At 39.1% G+C, this 14626-nt stretch overlaps 1 long non-coding RNA gene across 1 annotated transcript; it reads left to right on the forward strand.

Moving 5' to 3' along the window:
• Positions 1-9256: 9256 nt before the first annotated feature.
• LOC140000750 (uncharacterized) lies at positions 9257-14202 on the forward strand. Its single transcript, XR_011805942.1, has 2 exons — positions 9257-9916; positions 10108-14202. It is a non-coding gene; the product is annotated as an uncharacterized lncRNA (long non-coding RNA).
• Positions 14203-14626: the final 424 nt, after the last annotated feature.

Genomic DNA, 14626 nt, shown 5'->3' on the forward strand with positions numbered 1-14626 from the left:
CCCAGCACAAGAAGGATATGGATGTATTCAAACAAGTCCAGAGAAGGGCCACAAAGAATGGTCAGAGGGCTGGAGCACCTCTCCTATGAAGACAGGCTGAGTGGGTTGGGGTTGTTCAGCCTGGAGAAGAGCAGGCCTCAGGGAGACCTTATAGCAGCCTTCCAGTACCTAAAAGGGGCCTACAGAAAAGTTGGGGAGGGACTCTTTGTCAGGGGGTATTGTAATAGGGCAGGAATAAAAGTTTTAAACTTTAAAAGGGTAGATTTAGATTAGATATTTAGATTTCTTCCTAGAAACACTGAAGCAGGTTTCCCAGAGAAGTTGTGGATGCCTGTGGTGGTTTTACTCAGCTGGACAGCTGAGCTCCACCACAGCCCCTCTCTTACTCCCTCCTCCTCCTCAAAGAGAAAGGGGGAAAAATATGATGGAAAGGGGCTTAAAGGTCAAGATAAGGACAGGGAGATCACTCAACGATTATTGTCACACACAAAACAAACTCAGCTCAAGTCCCTTCCAGCTCAAGCCATTTTGTGATTTTGTAGGAAGATTTGACATGCGTGCATTATTTAACATGTATATAAGGGAGAGCCACACAGAATTTTGTAATGTTTTCGATGTTGGTGATATTCAAATCAAGCTTTTTGCTCAGGAAGCCAAGCTGTAGCTGGACGTACTGGTGCCATGCCTATCACGAACATACAGAACACCACCACATCCAGAGTGTCACCTCTTTTCCCAACTCTCGATTATTAGGCTTTATAACAGGAGAGGAATATTATGGTCATCCATCAAGTTCATCCACTTTCCTAGAGGAATTCAAATAAAAATATGACAGAGTAGTAAAAGGCAGACATGAAAAACAATGTGTTGGTATGTTCCTCTAAAAAATTCTTTTGCAAACTTTAAGTATGTGGAGGGAGAGCATCTGCTGCTTTACAGCTGTTTGGTCAAGGATATTTTTCAGTGCAACAAAGGGTAATAACAAAAGGAAGAAACCATAAACAAGAAAACACAGGGACACAAAAATGACCAGCAAAGGATAAGGCAGGCAGTGATGGCAAAGAAACCTGGTCAGCCACATAGACTGATGAGGGCATGGGAAAGGGTGAGAAGACTTACCCAGCAAGGTTATCTGATCGGGACCTGTTCTGTTGGGAAGCTAAGGGTAAAGGAGGAAGGACTGGAGGCAGCACCTGATTCTGCCCGTGGCATTTGTGGGGGACCCACATTCACCAGCAAACTTTGAGCTGGCCCAGCACAGGGGACCGTGCTGTTACTCAGGGTGTTGTGAGTGCGGGTGCTGGTGGGATGAGTATGTGGGCACTGGTGTGCGCAGCCAGCCCCAAATGGGAGCAGTGGGTGAGCAGGGACCCCATGTGGGGGGCAAGAGGCCTGGTGTGTGAGCAGGGGTGCCGGGCAGGCAGAGGGGCTGCGTTGGGGATGGGGAAAGTGGATGTGCATGTGCTGGTGGCCTGGGGATGTTTCCTGTGGGCCTGTACCAGGGCTTGCTGGCTCTGCCAGCCCCAGGGCAGGAGAGGATGGTGCTGTGCCCCTTGGGGACAGGGTCCTGTGTGTGCTGCTTGCTTGCAGGTACATCCCCCCACTCCCCCCAAACTCAGATGGGTATAAATGAATGAAAGCTTTTTGTGTTCCAGTGGAAAGCAGATAATCTTAAGGCAAGCCCATTGTGCTAAAATTCACCTGCCACTCAAGAACAGGAAAAGATTCATTTTAATAAAATGAAGGCAGAACATTTTAAGTTAGCTAAAATAATTTTGCTGAAACATTGTAAAATTAGGCAAGATGTATTGCTGCAAAGTAGCCTTGCTTATAAGTAATATTATCAGTAGCTATGCTTACGAACAAGGATTAGGATGTTACAAGATATACCTTGTTCTTTACATACATAATGTATATAAGGTTTAGGTTTACAATAGGATAAATAATAACTGCATTGCCATAAGTATGGAAAGAAGGATTACAAGTCCATGATCAGAATTTGAGATTTAAAATTATTTTATTGAATAAAATATTTTAATTCAATAATCAATATTTTAATTGATTAAAATATTATATTTTTTTTCCATTATGACAGTATTACCTCTACCTTTGTACTTCAGAGTACTTCCCTGAGGTCCTTTGATTCCTGGTGTCACTGCAAAAGAGATCTGAAAAATTTTATCATGTTTGGCCTTGTTTCAGAATGGGAATTTCTTTGTAACAAAACATTTCTATCTGTATTTGAATCAACAAAATAGAAGAATAAACAAGTAATCAAAGGTTTTAAACTACCCTAATAAAAATATTTTCTCTTTCATATGCCTAAATCACTTATTGTTCTTTCCACAGCACTAGGGCTCAGCCTACTATATTCTATATAAGCTATCTGCTATTTCAGACCTTTTTTTATCCTCTCCCCCCCCCCCCAAAAAAAAAAAAAAAAAAAAAGAAAAAAAAAAGTGGGAACAAATGGAAAATTATTTTATTCCAGGTCACCTGCAATAAGTCACAGAGCCCAGATAATCTACTCAGATGCTAAAACATGGCTACAAGGCATCAAAAAGTCCTGAAACCTGTCTGAAAAGTGAAACTAGTTATTAAAGAATAACCATATAAAAAATGCTTTAATGGCGAGATGTAGCTTTTAGTCATAGCTGATAACCTAATTCCTTATAACTGTATCTTTTATATTGCAGTTACTTGCAACTAACTAGTTACGTGTCAGTGTAGTAACAGTGATTTTATCTACGCCTCATAAGAAAATGGGGTGGGGAGAAATCCCTGTTCCTGCTTATGACAGTTTTCTCATGTATTTTGAAGAGGCTGTGAATTTTCATGACACCATTTGAGCCTTTTACTGTCTTTGCCACCCACTGAATCTAAACTACAAACACAGATTTCTGGGATTATCAACTCTGACCTCATGTACTCTTAGTGAATATAGAGGTTAATTAGGCAACATTTTGTTAAAACTACATATGTTCTTAAATGTAAGGTGGGAACTTGTATCAATTACATTCTATGTATTAGTGAGTTGGTCATGCTTCTATTGCCCAGGCCTCCTAATGCATCTTTTGGTATGGGTTTAAAAAAAAAAATGAGCTCTGCAGGATAACTAAGGGTAGTAAATGAAACATAACTACTGAAAAATTCCCAGGGCAACTGAAACAAATTAAAGTTTCATTAAAGAGGCTGAATATACTCTAAATTGCATGTATTTATATCTCACAATAAAGTAGCACACCATGCTCAAGCTATAAAGTATGAACAAAATACTGCACACATCCTTTCTATAGTCTTAAGTATTCTATAAATAAAAACATTTTATAACTTCAATTCTGTGCAAATCTCAGATTAATTCATTTCATTCATTAGTGATGAGTTAAATCTGTTTACATTCTAGCAAACAGTGCTGTATTCTAAAACCAAAGCAAAATAAATGAAAACATCAACAAACAAACAAAAACCACCAACAAAACAAAACAACAAAAAAAGAAACAAACAAAGAGACAAACAAACCATGAAATTCCACAAAAGTTACTATACAAATAGGAGTTTTGCTAGTTAGAGATACAGACCTGGGACTCTCCTAATCAATATACAAACATAATGCCTGTTTATTGGTCAACACAGCCCACACTAAGCTTAAAATTTGAAGGTCTTTAGTCAGGAAAACATTCCTTATCAGGTAAACATTCAAACAGATGTATGGATGTCTATACATGAAAAAGGCAAAAGCTACTGTCTCCCTAGATTCCTGTATTTTTTACGCTTGTGGTCAGCTTTGGAAAGTGCTCCCTGGACTTTCTTCCTAAATTACAGTACAATTAAACAGATGCAATAAACTTTTTCTGTTGTGAAGGAGGAGGAAAAAAAAAAAAAAGAGTACACTGCTGAAAGATAACTACTTGCTTTTCAATTTACGCTTCATCTACTGTAGAAGTTACTTCTGTTGCCTTGAACTTGATATATTTTTGGCACACAACAAACTTTAAAAATATGCATGAGAAATGCAACAAAGGAGTGAGGTAAAAGCTTATAAATAGGCAAGACTGATTCCCTCTACCAAATTTCTGAGATTTATCAGTCTAATACTGTAGTACAATATAGTGGTGACAAGCATGCTGTAAGCACAGCTACAGAAATGAATACTGTCACAATGATTGATCAAGTTTGTCAGCTCAAAAAATGAAATGACAATAGGATTAGTTTTTAAATATATACAAAGATGTTTTGGGTGCTCATTCTAAAAGTTTACAGTTTTGATACTTTATAGTAAGCTAAGCAGCAGAACTGGAAAGACCTAGCATTTGCTCCAAAATGGTTAATTTTTGTTCTTCAGAATAGAATAAAAAATATTTCTAATACCAAAGCCCAGATTAATTGGAATAACTCAGTCAGTGTCCACTGGAGCTGACTGAAGTACAGTGTGTGTATGCGTGTGTTACATCTCAAAAATTTTGGCACATGGTCTCATTTGGCAGTTCTGTGAGCATGCCCCCCTTCTGGCTCTGAGTTGACAAAGTCAAGGCTATTAGTTGAGGCCTGGACCTGTGTCCATGGTGAGCTTCTCTTTCCCTGAGAGTTGGAGTGAAGGAAGCTAAAAGCAAGGACTTTCTCTTCCTTTCCCTCGGGGGCAGCTTCTCCACTGTGGCTGTGGGGCTGGCCTTTGTCTGAGCAACACCAAAGATGTGCAGCAGCTGTGTCTGCACCCAGTCCTGCACCTCTGCCAATCTGCCCTGGCCCAGAGCTCTCTAGAGATAAATAATGAGTTTTAATCTGTTAGGAGCAGAATGATTTATGAGGTCTGCTATGTTAACATTCTTGGTACCATGGAAATCATTAAAATAAAAAATAAATCTTAGCCTAATCAAGGACAAGGAGCAAAAGTTTTGGAAAAGTCTCTATCTCCTATAAAGCTCAATAAAAGTGTCTTCTGAATTTGCACAGTACAAGGATTTTTGCTGCTCTGTCTGAGAAGATAAAGATTACCATGCCCAAGCTCAGAGAAGATAAAGAATACCTTTCCTGAGGTAATGGAAAATGTGCCTGTGTCTCAAGAACTTCAGCTCACAGCCTGGTATTTTAGCTTAACCCATCATGGAAGGGAAGTTTGTCTTAGCTTATTGGTGATCTGTCAGATATATTTATAAATATTGAACCAAATTCTGCTCTAAAGTGCCGAGATGCAAGCTGAAGAATAGACAGTGTTGATGCATTTTTACTTCTGACTATATTTTTGGCAAAGACAGTACGATCCTGGGAGTTGTATTTGTATAACTGACATTAAAGTTGGGACTTTTTATTTTTCCAAGTTCCAAACGATGTTTTTTTTTCAGCTTTTTTTTATTGACACTCTTGAATACACAATTGCTCAAGATACTTTTTTCTCCTTCTTGAAGGAGAGAAGGCAGGTCTAATGTGTTAAGACATTCTTTCATTTAGTAGGTGCTCTGGGTAATGACTGGATCCTAACCTAGCAAAAAACTATGAGTCATTTAGTTGGGGCAAGCATGTATTTCAAAGTCTAATATGCAACGGTTGTTCAGAAAATATTAAAAAAAAAAAAAAAAAAAAAGATTAGTTCGAAACTGCCTGCTTTTTGTGAGGATGTGTATGTCTGTGTCAACAAGAAAATTGATTTTTTTTTTTTTCTAGGTAGAATGAACAGAGCTTTTTTTTTTTTTTTTTTTTTTTTTTTCCATTTCCAGTCTTCAATACTCAAGTTATGAAATCTCCAGACTGTAGAGTGAGGGAAACTACTGCGTAGGACTTGGGATCTTTTTTTTTTTTTTTTTTTTTTCTCATTATTATAGCATTTTACTGTTACTGAATTTGGGTGCTGTAAAGAATTTTTTAACTATGTCCACAACCATATGTACCAAAATATGTCCTAGTTTAACAAAGGCCCTAATAAACATATTTTAGATGGTGAATGCCTTATCACCTATGGTGATCTGACCAGTAGACATTATGATTAAGATTTTCATACAGGCTTGAGATAGGCATGAAAGTCCCTTTAGCACCAAAATAGGTAGTTTACATTTAATAGGTTCTAGCCTCTCATAACTTCCAGTGTGCAGTTCTTCTCAAAATCAAGACTACCTGAATTTTTACACTACAAGAGTAGTGTACACTATACAGGTAGTGTTTACAGGTAGTGTTTGAATGAGTTTTTCAAGCAAATAGCTATGAAGGAATTTGGATGTCTCCCTATAGATATCCAGCCTGTAGTTATGTAGCCTCAGCTGTTACCACCCTAGGGAACTCAGGACAACTGCCTAGCACTGATAACATTCCTGCACAAAAAAAAACACCACCACAGAGTCCTCCTTACTCAGAACCGCACAGCAGAAACGTATCAGGTATGTAGTCTGGCTGAAGTTACAAAGTGTGCACTCGTGTTGGAACTGGAAATGAAGTTGATGGTTTTCCACTGACATTTTTATCCCTTTTATTAAAATAAGTCTAAGAAAGGCAAATATTTTGTAATGAAAGCTGGTTTATGAAGAAAGTAAAATCTGACAGTTCTCAGATATCACTTCGTTTAAAAGCAAACAGATCCCCAAAATGATGTTGCCAAACTAGTAGAAAGTTATAATACTCAAATTCCATGGTAAAACTTGACATGTCTGCAGTTTGCTTTCCTAATTAATCCATATTTTTTGTCTGTCTGCCTCAGAGTTTTAAGGTTTCTGTGTGTTTTGAAGGTAGTGAGTAGGACAGATTTCACTGAGAAGAGAGCAGCATAGTGTGCCCCACATCAGATAACTCCCATGTTAGTTCAGCATCATTTTTTTCATCCACAGGAGACCAGACCCGTCAGTACTTGTCTTCATAGAACAACTGATTTTAAAATGATACAAACATCATAATTAGCACAGGGTCTGAACATTCAGAATGTAAGCTTTCAAAAAATAAATAGGATGGCATAATTCATTTGCTGGAGATTGATTTTTTTTGGGCAACAAAAATCTGTCTAGGAGCTATTATAGGAATTATCTTGCTACTTATCTTCATTCTGTTTCAGTAACAGCACCTGTAATATTTTATTGATGTAACTAGCAAACCAGATGGCAATTTTGCTAAATCTTGAAGAAAAAAGTAATTGATTTTTATACAGTCATTGTGTATGACAACTTGAAAATATTAAACTGGATATACATATTGACCAACCACCAATCAAGCCATCTTGTTATGTTTGTTGATAACCTACTATACTATTGATTGTAAGACACTACCCTATCCTCCTGAAACTCCTGAGTGTGGCCATATCTTTTCCATGTAAAACTTCAGGAGATTGTTAGCAGAATCTGAAAGGTCTGTCTAAATTCTATAACCCTTTCAGATCCTACTACAAAAGCCAAGCCTATTTTATTTATTCTATTACATGTTTAAAGCTAATTTGTTTTCTGGCAAAGAAAGTGGAATACATACACAACCTGAATATTTTTTTATTTATTGAGCTCTTAATCTTCCCTGGCCAGTCAGATTGCTTATTCAAACTGAGCCAGTTAATAAGGATACAAAACACAATTATCTCACTTAAAACAATTGCTGTAACATGAAAATTTATGCTCAACTTTCTTTATCTCTTTTTACTGCTTCCTGACTCTTTCCAACATAATGTGTTTATTTTCTCAGTAACAATATTTTAATATATGATCTGAAAACTAAGTAGTGAAGAATGTTTTCATTGCAGCAACAACTCATTCAGTTTCAACATAGAGAAGTCTACCAGCAACCATTCTACCTTTATAAGCATGTTAAGTTCAGGTATTTTCCACCCTCCAAGTATATGGAAAAGTTACCGGTCAGCTCTGATTAAGAAGTTGCAGCACTGGGCAGATTTGACGAGACAGCAGTCAGTCCTGTGTGTGTCCCAGAGATAACATTAAAGAATGAGATCCAGTACAATTGTCCATGCATAAATCAGAAGAGAAAATAAATGTGGTGGTACTAGACTCCCTATCTACCCTCAGAAAAAGGCTTTAGAGAGAAATTAACCAACAAATCACAGAGAAAGCTGGCTTGCAGAATTTCCCATGTTTTATTGCTTATAAAAATAAACCAGGGAACATACTGCAATACTGTGCAACATTGTAATATGCAGATAATTTGCAGGTTTTAGAAGCTCTCTGTCCATAGTGAATGTAGAAAACACAAAGTCCACTATTACAAAGAAAATTCTAATAAAATAAGAGGAGATATCTCACAATATTAGCAGATCTCCACAAATAGATTCCGAATGTGGAAAAAAAAAAAAAAAAAAAAAAAAAAGGAAAAAAAATACTATACAGAAGAATATAAAACATTGCTTTCCAAAATTACTGAACTTTCAAATACCTTAGTTACTTTATCTATTAATATTTATTTATTTATATATTTATTCATCCTGAATTGGAACATTTCTGTGGAGGTTTTCACAGTGAAGAATTGGCATTTTAAAAACAGAGAACATTTGCAAGCATCTCTGGTTTCCAGACATGTACAGATCTGGAAAAATTCCTTAGCCCTTGGGAATATGTACACATGATAACACCATGTCAATATTTTTATTATCTGTTATCAACTATTGTGTGTTTTCTGTTTCCTTTCTTAGACAGAACAAAACACGGCTGTTTGTCCTAGTCCTGAAGAGCTCATGATGTACAAAGATACCGAGGCAGGTCAAGGGAATTCTTACAGCACAACAGACTAATGTGAGAATGTTTGCTTGTGACTGGACGCATATGCTCAGTGAAGATTTTTGAAGTGGAATGGCTTTTTCCAAAGCATTCAGCACGCAGCGTGTTCCTGCAACCTCTCAGTGATGGTCAGCTCTCCTCCTGCAGATTCCTGTTCAAATTGCAGCCTGTTATGGTGCTGGAGGCCCGTGCCCCCATGTGCTGCAGCTGTCGGTGTGCGGAGGGCCAAGATGTGAGTTGCTGTGCTGCCTGGTGGGCCTGTTAGCCAGCCCTGCCACAGTTTCCAGCACAGCCCCACAGGCAGGTTACCCCTTCCATTTCCAAGAAGGAAGGCTAATACCAAAGGATCAAGCTAAGTATCTCACACAGCCGATGGATTACCATGATGCTCCAAAGCATCCAGCTACTAAATGACACAAAGCCGTGAGGTTTCCTCCAGAGACGAAGGCATTGAGCACCACATCGAGCTCTTGGGTTGCAGAGGTGCAGAGGCAACACCAGCTGGCCGCCCCCCACACTAACCCTCCAAGGGGGCAGCCAAGGGAAAACCAAAGACACCTTCACCTCCAGAGAACCACAGCCCCACCGGGACGCCTTAGCAGAGCTTGGAGCCAGCGGGCAGGGCTGCAAAAAAAAGCGAGCTACAGCCCTGCCCGGTGCCCCCCCGGGGGCTGCTGCCATCCCCGAGACTCTCCTCAGGGCGCCGCGCCCCCGGCCGCCCTCCCTCCCTCCCTCCCTTCCCCCGGCCCCGCCGCCCGCAAGGTGGCGCCGCGAGGCTGCTGTGGCAGCCGCTGATGCCCCTGATCGGCCCCAAAGGAAGGGGAAGGGGTCAGCCCGTCCCAAAAGCCCTTCGGAAAGCGACCAGGGGAGAGACCCGGCCGGGCCCAGCCGCCCCCCCCCTTCCCCACCCCCGCCTCCTGGGCCCGGGGGCGCCATTTTGTGAGCGGGGGGCCGGGGGAGGCCGCCCCGGGGAGGCGAGGATTTCCCTTGCTGTGTGTGTGGGGTGCTGAGTGTGACACGGGGCTGGGAAAAAGACACCCTTATGGACAGAACTTCTGCTTCTGGGCTTTTCTTGCAAAGGGCGTGAAGTTCAGGGCCACTGCACACACACACAGGAGTAGTGAAGGGTAATGGGGAGACCTGTGCGTGTGCGGCACTTGCACGCCCTTCTGTGAGCAGAGTGCCACGGCTTTTTGATAAACATACCTAACACGTTCACTTCTCCAAGGGTAGGGATTGGGAAACATAATTCATGCCCTGTTTGTTTGGTTTTTTGTTTGTTTCATTTTGTTTTATTTTGTTATGCTTTGTTTTGAACATGGAAAGTATCAGTATTGTGATCCAAACAGCTTAATATTTCAGCAGTAATTTTATGACCCTGTGATGATTTAGCTGCCTTTTTTTTTTTTTTTGTCCATAGACGAGAGGAACACTGTATCAGGCGTCCAACTCAAACGCTACGTCACCACAGAAAGAGGATTACACATAGAGATTACAGCTCTCAGCGTACCACATAAATACCTAACAGGAGCGTTTCATATCAGAATTAGAACTGCTACTGGAGAATTCAGCGTGCGGGTAATTCGATGACCGCCCTGTAAGTCGTGTCAGCTACAGCTGGAGCACAGCACGGAGAGGAAATCCATCAAGTGTCTGAATGCGTGGATGTTTGTGTTGCTGAGTTAGCAAGGGCCGTAACAATGGTGCATGATGTCACTTCTTATCTCTACCGCCTTTGCGGTAATCCACTGATGCAGTTGCTGTGGGATCCGGACATATGGTAAAAACTCATAAAGGCAACAGTACATAAGGTCAACAGACATATGTCTGAAAGGCCAAAAAGTTAATATGCTGAGAAGTCTGTAAACCAGGAAGCTGAAAACAAAATAAATATCAGGTGTGTTTCCAAGAAGGGAAAAAGGCACTTTTGAAAAACTGGTAAGAAATTTATTTTAGAAATGTGATTTTTTTTAACTGCAGAACAAAGTTTGCATACAATTCTTTAGCTGAGTAAATATCATTAAAGCAACAAAACACAACTTCAGTCTACTAAGAAGTGTGAGAGAGCTAGAAATAATACGTATGTCAGTAGTACATTAACTCTTTCTTAGACTTATACTGTTTCTTACTGACTTCTGGATACTCCAAAGTGTTTGGTCTTGCAGGAGGCAAGCACATGGTGAAAACATCAATATTCAGAAGTGTTGAGGCTATACTGTGTAAAATACAAATGTAAACACTATGTATTACTTCAGGAAATTTTTAATTATACTATGCTGTTTCATACTCAAGATATATTTTTAGACTAGAGATAGGTTGTTAAACCCAGAGGTTGTTAAATAATGTTGGAATCTGATTAATGCACATTCTGGCAGTTGCAGAACCCATTCACAATTAGCAGATAGTGCGGATAGCTGGCAAGATTTATTTGTGTTCTGTTGCTGCTTGGTTTGCTGGCTTCATTTTGGAATTAATCTTGGAAAATGCTATAGATGTCATATTACGAAGTAAGGAGAACTCTATGCGGCAGCTTTACTTGTCTCTGACTTCACTTAGCCATGGAGTCCAAGATGCCAAACTGTGCTTCTTTTCCCACTGTCAGCGTGCATTCTGGTCCGATGCAGTGTCCAACAGCATTGAAATCCTCAGGCCTATTTGTCTTTACATTCCCTTTATTTCCCTTTTATTACCTTTTTGTCTAAGTCCTCCTCTTTCATCTTCTTACCTGCAGAACACCGCAACCAATCTTATCGCTCAGACTAAGAATAGAAGCAGATCACCTTGAAATGACTCCCTGGTCCTTTAAGAATACAGCTCAAAACCACCTCCTCCTTATAAAAATCTATACGGATTTTCTGCAGTTTACCTCATGTATATAACCTCTAACTTGCCTCTGCAGCATCACTTCTGTTTTCTTTCTGTCTTCCTTTCTTTTTTTTTTTTTCAACCTGCTTCCTTTTTTTTTTTTTTTTTTCCTTTGCAGACTGTGCAAGCCATTAATGTCATCGTTTTCTTCTCTACATTTCCTGCCATCTGTATCTTGCTAACTTAACACATCCCACCTTCTTTCAGACTGTATTGTATAACATACCCCTTTTCCCTTGTCAGTGCCTCTGGTTGCTTTCTGCCTCAATTCTATCTGTGATAGAATAATTTATTCACTAAATTACATTTTATATGTTTTCTGCAGTCTATACCTTTTGTTGTTACTCTCTGTGTAGAGTGTTTTCTCCTTACAGATGATGGATTGAGAGAGAGGCAAAGTATGTTAATCACAAGCAATCAGGGCATTGAAACCGAGAAACATTTTACCAAAGTGGCTGACAGATGGCTCTGTGCTGTAGACTGTTTATTTCATAGCTATCTTGCTCTTCCTTACCGTCCCTATCTTCCAAAAGTTGACTGGTCTCATTACTGGGAGCAGAGGTCGGGTAACAGCTGTGGTGCCCAGTGCTGGTGCTGTTCCAAAGGTCATACTTTACAGTCTGCAAATTACTGCTATCAATAAGGGAGGAATGGGTAGGAGTTAGAAAAAGTCAAGAAGGCAGCAGAGTGCTGTCCTGACATCCAAACAATTTGTTCCTGATCTCCCCACGGGTGTTTAGTCTCCTCATGTTTTCTTGAACAAATATTCTGACTAGGACTGTGTCTACCTAGAAAACATAAATTTTTCCAAAGAGATTCTTCCAGGATAAGCTATTTTTTCTGAGCATTTTAATCAGAAACAAAACAAAACGGAATGGCCTTCCTGGGAAAATGAAAGCTGCTTTGCAAAAGTAGTGTTTAAAGTAAAATAGCACTGTAAATTAAGCTTTTCCTATATTTTGTCGATGCTGTGTGTTACACGTGTGTTATCCTACTGCTATATGCAGTACTGCCTTTAAAAGAAAGAACACCAGTACCAGTTTGCTACAGATTTGGTCTAACAAACTCTCAGTTCCCCAAACGTTAAAAAGTCTTTTTGAACATCTGTACTCCTTTCATCATGCAAATACCCTCCTACTGGTATAGTTACAGCTAATTCCCTCTGAATAATACTGCTGTATTCAGGAATAGTGGCATGACACTCAAGCTAATAGTCTATACATATTCTCAGCTTCACAAAAACATGAGGAATGATAGATTTTTACAGCTGTTGCCTTTGGCATCATTTCTGCAGAGTGAACATGGTATCTTTTAGTGGTGTTTTTTTAAGAAGACTTGCTTTAGGACTTTATATTTGTTTTCTTACATAAATTTTGCTTGCATTGTAGGTAAATACTAAGGAGAGATAAATGATGAAAAAGACATGATCTGCTATTTGCTGCCGGAAAGGAGTATCTCATTTTCAGTGCTTGTATCCATGAATAGTGATGTCCTTGTGACTCAGCACTGTTATACAGGAAATCACTATAAAATTCTAAGGAGCATATGTGAAAATAGTTACGTATACCAGAAGTAAGGCAGTAATTTGTTTAAATTTACAACAAATACACAGATTACCTCATCCCTAATCTACTGCAAATTTTAATTAAAATAAATGCATTTATAGTCAAAATCTATTTGCAAAAGTTATAGTTCATTTGGGCAAAGAAGCTGGGTGATGTGATACTTTGTAAGGTTGTTAGCTTCTCCAGAAGTTCTTAGAACAATTTTTAGTAATTCCATTCCTTTTCTTAGGATAGCCTAGCAAAACAGTTTCAGAAGGATTATTTGCCCTTGTTTTTCCTGCAGATTATGCAAATCTTAAAAGATGTGGAACCTCCTCCAAAGAATCTATAAAACACATGGAGTACTGTCATCATTTTAGCTATGTGACAGTCTGCAGAGCCTTGCTTATTTCTTTCCATCTGAGGAGAGAGCTTATGCTTAGCATACCAGGAAGAGGTGTGTAGGTGGGCTTGCACTTTTTAGGCCTTCAGAAGTTACAGGGGGAAGTATAATAATAGCAATTAAAATTTAGACTTTGGTTAACTTCACACAGCTTTGTGAGAGGATCAGGTGGTGTAAGGAGATGTCTTTGGCAATTTTATTTTTGTGTGTAAAGCATATCAGTCTGTCTTCTGGTCAGTGTACTCTGCAGCAAAACTGGGGGATACTTTTGCTTTAATGTTTTGTAAAAGTGCCCGGTACGGCTTTTTAAGAGGTAGTGTGGGTATCTGAAGGAAGATGTCTGAAGCCAATCTACATGTAGTTAAGTTTCTCTTCAAGAAGCTCATTTAAAGTGGACTCAGATATACTGAGCTCTTCTTCATAAAACATAGATTTTTCTTAAACAATATTTTTTCTCCTTAAACCATTTGCTGCAGGTGTACTTGTATTTTCTTTTGAAGAAACTGAGACTGTTGTTGGAGCATGACATTTCCAATGACCATTTCTATATTTTGTGCTTATAGAGGGCATTTGACCTTGTTATAATGCAACCTGGGATATGCAGAAAGGTGTTTTTCAGTCCAGAGAGAAGATGAGCAACAATTGTTCACAGAGGTAAAATGTCATATGAGAACTGTGATAAAATAAAATAGTATTTCATACAGATCCTTCATGTCTTTTTATTTTTCTCTGTCATTATAAATAAAACACTGTACTAGATCTTGTTTTAAAGTAATCCTTAGACAAGTAACACAATTATTCCATCTGGTATATTGCAAGCACTTTAGAAAAAGTGATGCAAATTGTGATGTATTTCAAAAAAACCTATGTAAATTACACATAAGCACGTACACATGCAAATGCAAGTTCATATCACAAACAGGCTTATTCAGCACCCCAGCTGTCAGTGTGATAATGGTTAAAACTCACATTAAACAAGGGAATTCATTTTAAAAATGATGCTGTCTAGCTGAGCTGTTCTGTCCTACCCATGTGCTTCACAGCAGGACTTCTCTAAAAATTTCCGCAGCTCTCCTGTCCAACTTCTTAGATAAAAAGGAAAAGTAAATAAATCTTCACTTGCTCCC

The sequence above is a fragment of the Anas platyrhynchos genome, chromosome Z, assembly GCF_047663525.1.
Source record: "Anas platyrhynchos isolate ZD024472 breed Pekin duck chromosome Z, IASCAAS_PekinDuck_T2T, whole genome shotgun sequence".
NCBI lineage: Eukaryota > Metazoa > Chordata > Aves > Anseriformes > Anatidae > Anas > Anas platyrhynchos.